The sequence below is a fragment of the Rhyacophila brunnea genome, unplaced genomic scaffold (assembly GCF_057557595.1).
Source record: "Rhyacophila brunnea isolate RB1 unplaced genomic scaffold, BYU_Rbru_1.0 scaffold_17, whole genome shotgun sequence".
Lineage (NCBI taxonomy): Eukaryota > Metazoa > Arthropoda > Insecta > Trichoptera > Rhyacophilidae > Rhyacophila > Rhyacophila brunnea.
Genome location: NW_028232827.1, coordinates 27,176,292 through 27,185,526, shown reverse-complemented (window position 1 = coordinate 27,185,526; position 9,235 = coordinate 27,176,292). Strand labels below are relative to the sequence as shown.

At 32.0% G+C, this 9,235-nt stretch overlaps 1 protein-coding gene across 1 annotated transcript in view; it reads right to left on the bottom strand.

Annotated features, from left to right (window-relative positions):
• The window catches only part of LOC147073889 (uncharacterized), a 670,186-nt gene that overhangs the window by 269,487 nt on the left and 391,464 nt on the right, over window positions 1-9,235 (bottom strand). The window lies entirely within an intron of this gene.

The window sequence follows — 9,235 nt, the reverse complement described above, 5'->3', positions numbered from 1 at the left end:
CAGAGGTGGATATTTAATAGTACTATGTAGCACAATGGGTATTAAACGACTAATAGGACCCCCTAAAACCCGCTGAATAAACAAACTCATCAAGTTCGGTTCGATGTACGTGGCAGCGAATAACTAGGAAACGAGAAGAAAGGAAGAAGCTAGAGGAAGCTCTTAACTAGCAGTGTATTGACGCCAGCAGATGATGATTATGATTCAATAATAATTGTTTTTTGACTAAAATAGGATGATTTCTATTTATGTAATTTTGCAAAATTTGTTAAATTTAAAAACATTTTTTTAAATTATGATATGTTAGTACCTAACTATGTAATTTATATATTATACTGTTCATCATATCGTCGGTCCCTATTAAAAAAGTCGAGTCTGAAATTTTGTCATTTTCGGATTATTACGTAAAAGTTATTTAAACACTTTAAGGGGGGACATGCTCGTCGAAGGTCAAAATTGAGTTTTTATTGTATTTTCAAACCATGATCCTGGACACTCCTTAAATGTTGTAGATAATCTATTTATATAATTTTAAAGCCTTATTATCCTTTATAGTTATTTTAAACATTTGATGACTGCATGAAGTATTTTTGTTACATAAAATAGTATTCTTTTAAACCTCTCGCTCTAATGTTTTAGAATATAGTCATATTTCGGTACAGAACTGTGCAGTGGTGTTAAAATTTTTTACATTTATTAATTTTTAAACGCATTTATAAAACCATTAGTATAATTTATTACGAGATAATTTTTGTAAAATATTCACGATAAAAAATTATTTTGATAATCTCTGTGATCCCAAATTTGACAAGAATTAGGCATTTTATTATTCAAAAAATCGGCAAGATTAACACATTTGAAGATGATTCTAAAGATATTTATTATAAGCTATGTCTTTGACCATTCAAGTGTGATAAAAATCTTATGAATAATGATTGTTTTATATTAATTATTGACCTAAGAATAAGGTAGTGTTTTTTTGAAATACGCCATTTCTTTTGTCATTCCCTAGTGGTTAAGCTACAACATACGGTCGTAGCCATAAAATGACAAACTATAATTAAAGTAGGGAGTAAAATTATGTTAACGCGCGTGTTTGAACATGTACCTAACCGAATTTTTTTTAATTTTTTTTTAAACTGTACATGTTCAAACACGCGCGTTAATATCATTTTACTCCCTACTTCAATTATAGTTTGTTAATTTATGGCTACGGCCGTATGTTGTAGCTTAACCACTGGGGAATGACATAAGAAATGGCGTATTTCAAAAAAACACTACCTTATTCTAAGGTCAATAATTATTATAAAGCAATCATTATTCATAAGATGTTTATTACATTTGAATGGTCAAAGACATAGCTTATAATAAATATCTTTAGAATCATCTTGAAATGTGTTATTCTTGCCGATTTTTTGAATAATAAAATGCCTAATTCTTGTCAAATTTGGGATCACAGAGATTATCAATATAATTTTTTATCGTGAATATTTTACAAAAATTATCTCGTAATAAATTATGCTAATGGTTTTATAAATACGTTTAAAAATTAATACATGTAAAAAATCTTAACACCACTGCACAGTTATGTACCGAAATATGACTATATTCTAAAACATTAGAGCGAGAGGTTTAAAAGAATACTATTTTATGTAACAAAAATACTTCATGCAGTCATCAAATGTTTAAAATAACTATAAAGGATAATAAGGCTTCAAAATTATATAAATAGATCATCTACAACGTTTAAGGAGTGTCCAGGATCATGGTTTGAATATACAATAAAAACTCAATTTTGACCTTCGACGAGCATGTCCCCCCTTAAACATTTATACCACAATCACAGTTTTTTTTGTTTGTTTGAAAAATTTCGAGATACTCAAGTTAAAAATGACGGATCTACCGAGAGTGTCCTTATAACAATGTCGGTTCTTACCAACCGACATTATTGGCTGGGCGTGGGTGAGCAAGATGCGTCGGATCTAACAGTTGCTGCTATGTTCACCGGACAGACGGATGTTTTTATAAACGTTTAGAAAAGTTTCTATAACCCGTATTTTTATTCATTATGGCAAGCAATAGGTCACAAAGGATATTTGATGAAACATCCTTTGATTGCTCGTACTGAAAAATAGCATTTTGCAGATCCGACTTTTTTAATAGGGACCGACGATGTATTATAATATGGCCATGATTCGATGCTGAACGATTTTTTAATGTCTATTATAAATTGGAAAATATAATTTAAATGCTAGAATTTTGTAAAACTGACACAGATATTCCGAATCAGCTTATTATTTGACCGATAAGGGTGAGCGTAATGTAATTAGTGGCATCTGGCGACCGAATATGAAGCATGGCAATTAATGCAATTTCTCTGATAATTTAGATTTTAAAACGTTTTAATTAATCAATACCTACATAATAATATGTACAATCGTTCAGGAGAATAAATATATTTTTTAAATTCTAACTACTAAGTAATTAAAAAAAAAACTAATAAAATGTGCGTTTATCAAACATCAGATGTTTTGAGACACTTGTATGTATATTATTTGAAATCATTTTGTATGTCGAAATGACATTCGCAACTCAGAATAATTCTCGAAATATTTTTCACGTACGTATTGATTAATTTATTAAAATACTCGAATTAAATTGCACACTTTATATTCTGTCGCCAGATGTCGCTCATGAAATCACATAAATGTACTAACATAAATTATACTCAGTATGTACTATCTAGACATTTCCTAACTATACCCAGTAATTAACTATAACGACAGACATACTTTTATATGGGTTATAAATATTGTAAATAATTAAATAGTTATTTAATATCAGTATTATTGATAATAAAACAATGTTCTTTACCTACCTTTTTAGTTGTATGTTCTTTTCATTTATTTCTAAATTGTCTATATATATATATATATATATATATATTGAACATACATAACTTGAAAATACTTCAAAAATATATCCAGCATTCCATGTAGGACCTACTAGTTTAAATTATCGCAATTATGTAGGAGGCTCGTAGTTTAATTTGTTAAAGCATATTGATGCGATACCGATGGATACACGGGTTCAAATCCCGTCGAGAATCGTATTTTTTTCAAATGTGAATTTTTCTAGTGGGTGTTATTTATGTTCAATTTATGAAATGTTACTTTCTCAAATCGTGTGAATTATTCGTTGAATAAAAGAAATGGTTTATTAATAATATCTATATAATTTTGTGATTAATATTCTTCTTATTCCTGGAGTTACAACTATATATGAGTCTTTATTTTATATAGTATTTACTTCCATCCAGGTCTATCCGACGCTATTTTCTCCACTTAAAATGCTCGGGGTTTTACGAAAGACACTATCCTTAACTTTTATATGACAGGCATGTCCAATTCCAAGTAGACTGTGACTTACTATCCAGTATCAAAACTGGCAGTGATTTACACCACTCTTCTATGATCATTCTTCAACTTAAATAAACCTATTATATTTGCTTGATAACATAGAAGCATTATAATTAAAACGATCTATTCGTTATGAAAGTAATAAGTTCTGGTCTTCTTTTGAGCACTCGTTGCAATCGTAAACTATTATCCTACTGTGCGAAGAAAGCACTGGGCGATGATAATGAAAATACTAAAATTTTTATTTCTCTCACTCCTGTGGTAGTCCGTGATTGATGTAATATGAATCAAGTAATATGACAAAGTCACTTCATTCAGGACACACATATAAATGATTAATCATCCCCTTTCAAAATATCAAGGAAATCATATTATAATATTAAAACTGAATGTATATGTTTTTTTTACATTTTCACGATTAAATTCGTATTTATTTTTCGATTGATCAGAATTCATCTCGCGATTGATGCATTGGACATGTCTGTTGTATGAGATTGACCAAGACATTAGTGTTAGTTTGCCTTCCTACATCTCTAATGTCAGTTTTTTGTCATGCGTGACTCCGGCCATCTAAAGTGGTTCAATTTGATGTATGGTATGTCATATGTGGAATCTTCTACACAGTGTTCAGGTAATTATTGTATCTGCATCGTAACAGTGATTGTGTGTTGTTGATAGATACTAAGTTTAACGCAACACGCTTCTCTCAAACAAACCCTGCACTATTTTAATGATTTTGATATTAATACTATCGACCGAAAGTACTTAATGGAATTTGAATTTAAATTCTAATGGATTTAAGTTTTGTTCTATTCCATTTGATGATTTTGGACATACACCAGGTTTCCGAGCCGTACATGACCACTAATCTCATTAGTGCATTTTGCATGAGTCTTTATTTTATATAGTATTTACTTCCATCCAGGTCTATCCGACGCTATTTTCTCCACTTAAAATGCTCGGGGTTTTACGAAAGACACTATCCTTAACTTTTATATGACAGGCATGTCCAATTCCAAGTAGACTGTGACTTACTATCCAGTATCAAAACTGGCAGTGATTTACACCACTCTTCTATGATCATTCTTCAACTTAAATAAACCTATTATATTTGCTTGATAACATAGAAGCATTATAATTAAAACGATCTATTCGTTATGAAAGTAATAAGTTCTGGTCTTCTTTTGAGCACTCGTTGCAATCGTAAACTATTATCCTACTGTGCGAAGAAAGCACTGGGCGATGATAATGAAAATACTAAAATTTTTATTTCTCTCACTCCTGTGGTAGTCCGTGATTGATGTAATATGAATCAAGTAATATGACAAAGTCACTTCATTCAGGACACACATATAAATGATTAATCATCCCCTTTCAAAATATCAAGGAAATCATATTATAATATTAAAACTGAATGTATATGTTTTTTTTACATTTTCACGATTAAATTCGTATTTATTTTTCGATTGATCAGAATTCATCTCGCGATTGATGCATTGGACATGTCTGTTGTATGAGATTGACCAAGACATTAGTGTTAGTTTGCCTTCCTACATCTCTAATGTCAGTTTTTTGTCATGCGTGACTCCGGCCATCTAAAGTGGTTCAATTTGATGTATGGTATGTCATATGTGGAATCTTCTACACAGTGTTCAGGTAATTATTGTATCTGCATCGTAACAGTGATTGTGTGTTGTTGATAGATACTAAGTTTAACGCAACACGCTTCTCTCAAACAAACCCTGCACTATTTTAATGATTTTGATATTAATACTATCGACCGAAAGTACTTAATGGAATTTGAATTTAAATTCTAATGGATTTAAGTTTTGTTCTATTCCATTTGATGATTTTGGACATACACCAGGTTTCCGAGCCGTACATGACCACTAATCTCATTAGTGCATTTTGCATGAGTCTTTATTTTATATAGTATTTACTTCCATCCAGGTCTATCCGACGCTATTTTCTCCACTTAAAATGCTCGGGGTTTTACGAAAGACACTATCCTTAACTTTTATATGACAGGCATGTCCAATTCCAAGTAGACTGTGACTTACTATCCAGTATCAAAACTGGCAGTGATTTACACCACTCTTCTATGATCATTCTTCAACTTAAATAAACCTATTATATTTGCTTGATAACATAGAAGCATTATAATTAAAACGATCTATTCGTTATGAAAGTAATAAGTTCTGGTCTTCTTTTGAGCACTCGTTGCAATCGTAAACTATTATCCTACTGTGCGAAGAAAGCACTGGGCGATGATAATGAAAATACTAAAATTTTTATTTCTCTCACTCCTGTGGTAGTCCGTGATTGATGTAATATGAATCAAGTAATATGACAAAGTCACTTCATTCAGGACACACATATAAATGATTAATCATCCCCTTTCAAAATATCAAGGAAATCATATTATAATATTAAAACTGAATGTATATGTTTTTTTTACATTTTCACGATTAAATTCGTATTTATTTTTCGATTGATCAGAATTCATCTCGCGATTGATGCATTGGACATGTCTGTTGTATGAGATTGACCAAGACATTAGTGTTAGTTTGCCTTCCTACATCTCTAATGTCAGTTTTTTGTCATGCGTGACTCCGGCCATCTAAAGTGGTTCAATTTGATGTATGGTATGTCATATGTGGAATCTTCTACACAGTGTTCAGGTAATTATTGTATCTGCATCGTAACAGTGATTGTGTGTTGTTGATAGATACTAAGTTTAACGCAACACGCTTCTCTCAAACAAACCCTGCACTATTTTAATGATTTTGATATTAATACTATCGACCGAAAGTACTTAATGGAATTTGAATTTAAATTCTAATGGATTTAAGTTTTGTTCTATTCCATTTGATGATTTTGGACATACACCAGGTTTCCGAGCCGTACATGACCACTAATCTCATTAGTGCATTTTGCAAGATGCATTACGAGTGTAGGTTTAGAGGCTTTATGATTATTATAATATTAAGTACTTAGATCAATGATACTCAACCTTTTTTTTCTTCGGGCCAAATACACATATTTGTAAAGTAACGCGGGCCGCATCACTACTGGTGTGACGAAAAAAATCATGAAAAACCCCTTTTTTTACAAAATTTTTTTGAGATTTTAAAAATTATGTGTTTTTTTCAAAATTAATCGTGTGCAATAGCAACACTCTTATACCAGATCTGATGTGGACCATAATGACAATCCTCTTCGGGTGTCACTATCTGTGCGTCAAAGTCGGAACGAATCTCAAGATATACGAAATTCCTGATAATAAATGTGTTTCGGGCCGCACATAAAAGCTTAAAGGGCCGCAGGTTGAGTATCGCTGACTTAGATGATGAAAAAAATATTTCTTTTTACCTTTAGAGTACCTCCAATTAGTATTTTCAATTAAAACAAAAAATAAAAATATTGTACCAATTTTTATTTTATAGGTACTAAGCATATTATTATGAAAGATTTAAGATTATCATATTCTTATTATGGAAAATTATTGTAATATAAATGTGAATTTTTAAAAATATTGTAGCTAAGTAAACAAAGTTTTTATTTTAAACACAAGAGAGTTATAAAAAACATACTTTCAAGAAAAATGTTCAAAGGTACACGTTATGTAAATGTGGTATATAATTATAATAACATTTTTACAAATAAAATTATTTAATTTTGACATTATGATTATTTGATTTATTATTTAAGATATCTCCCTCATTTTAAAGGTGACGACGTTATGTCAAACATTTCAAAAGTTGTTTTTTTATATTAATAATGATTTTATTATTACATGTCTGTAGTAAAAAATAATTATGATTACACTTACATATTATATACATAAATATATAACGCAAAATATATAAATCAAAGTTATATTATCTCTAACTGGTGAGTACTTTTAATGTATGTCAATACAATCAGTGGTTTCCAAGCTTTGTGTTAGTTGCCCCCTTTTCAAAAAAATAGAATCTTGAACCATATACAAAAAAAGAAAAAAACCTAATTAATAGAATAATATATGTTTCACGCTGCTGATAAAAGAGAACTCACAGAGCTGCTACACCGGGTAGAGGAAGAGAGTCGCAAATACGGCCTCCTTATTAATAGAAATAAGACGAAGTTAATGGTTATTGATCGGACCAACCTTCTACCAACACCAAGTACACTCCAAAACCCCAAAACAGTCGACGAGTTTATATATCTGGGATCGACCGTCAGTGGAGAGGGCGGTTGCGAAGCGGAAATAAGAAGGCGCACACAGATTGCGATGAACAAATGCGATGACACGCCTTACCACTATATGGAAGGATCGGGAAATTTTGATTGCCACAAAAATGCTGCATGTGCAAACATTAGTGTTCTCGATATTTCTATACGCAGTCGAGTCGTGGACCCTGAAGGCAAGAGAACGGAAGGTAATTGATGCCTTTGAGATATGGTGTTGGCGCCGAATGCTTCGCATTTCTTGGACGGAGCATAGGACGAACCAGTCAATCATCCAGAGAATGAAGTTAAAGGAACGGCTCTCGACGATGTGTCTGAGAAGAATTCTGCAGTTTTTTGGACATATTGTCAGGCGCGGACCGGACAACCTGGAGAGACTGGTAGTTTTGGGTAGCCTCCAGGGAAGGTGAAGTAGAGGAAGAGCGTCTGCGCGATGGAGCGACCAAGTGAAAGAGCTGACTGGGGGGGAGGGGCACCATCCATTCTGCCCTGAGAGAAGCAGAAGATCGAGAAGGATGGAAAGTCTTGGTCGCTCAAAGGATGGCGAAATTTAAATGTGGTCATGATCCTCAGCCATGAGTGCACGACCAAGAAGAGAAGAAATACATGTACTCTATTAATTAAACTATTTATAAAATAATAAACACAGTAGCAAGGGGTAGACAGTTAAGATTCTACATAAATAGTGCACAATACACTTTGTAATAAACACCCACGGTGGCCGTTGGTCAAGCGTTGGACTATCACGCTGTGGGTCTCAGGTTCGAATCCTGGGTCTGGCAAGTACACATATTGTTTTTCAGTTTGTGTGTGAGTCAGGGTAGTGACCTAATAGGTTGAGCAAGTGGCTGACATCCATTTATCGTAAAAAACAAAATCTGTTAATACAAACCTCTACTCTGTGGAGGCCCATATGATACTATTAGGATCGGACATGGTCAAAAAAAAAAAAAAAACTTTGTCAGTCATAATTTTTTATTTTCATTGAACTAAGAATACAATTTGCAGAAGGTGCTATATGCTAGATCGCCAGCGCACTTCACAATTAATAGTATAGAATTGAGGTATAATTAGCTGACATATCTTCACACACCTGTTCAAACAACATGACTTTTAAATACTGTTCTTTATGTAGTTTATAACTAGTGGCCGTTTTGTGAACTATTATGCACTTGCAAACTGCAAACCAGTGGTTACATTAATCTTTTTGCGCCTCCTTTTGCACTAGTCCACGCCTCTCAGTTTAGAAATCGTTTCGTTAATTGATAAGAGATGAATACGGTACCATCAAAAAGAATATTTATCGTAGAAAAATTATAATAATATTTACAATATTTTTAACTTCAAAGATTACAAATACTTATTATATTTATTTTATAATTTTATATTAAAATATCATCAACAAATACTTTTTAAAACAATACGTGAAGGAAACAATATGTAACAATAACAAAAATATTATCGCATTCAATACAACGCAGAAGACAACTCAAGAAAAAAGATAATAATATGCTGATAGAACTCGAATATCAAGGCTAAACAATTAATGGGGGTAATTTTTATCTGGGAACATTTGTCATCATTTG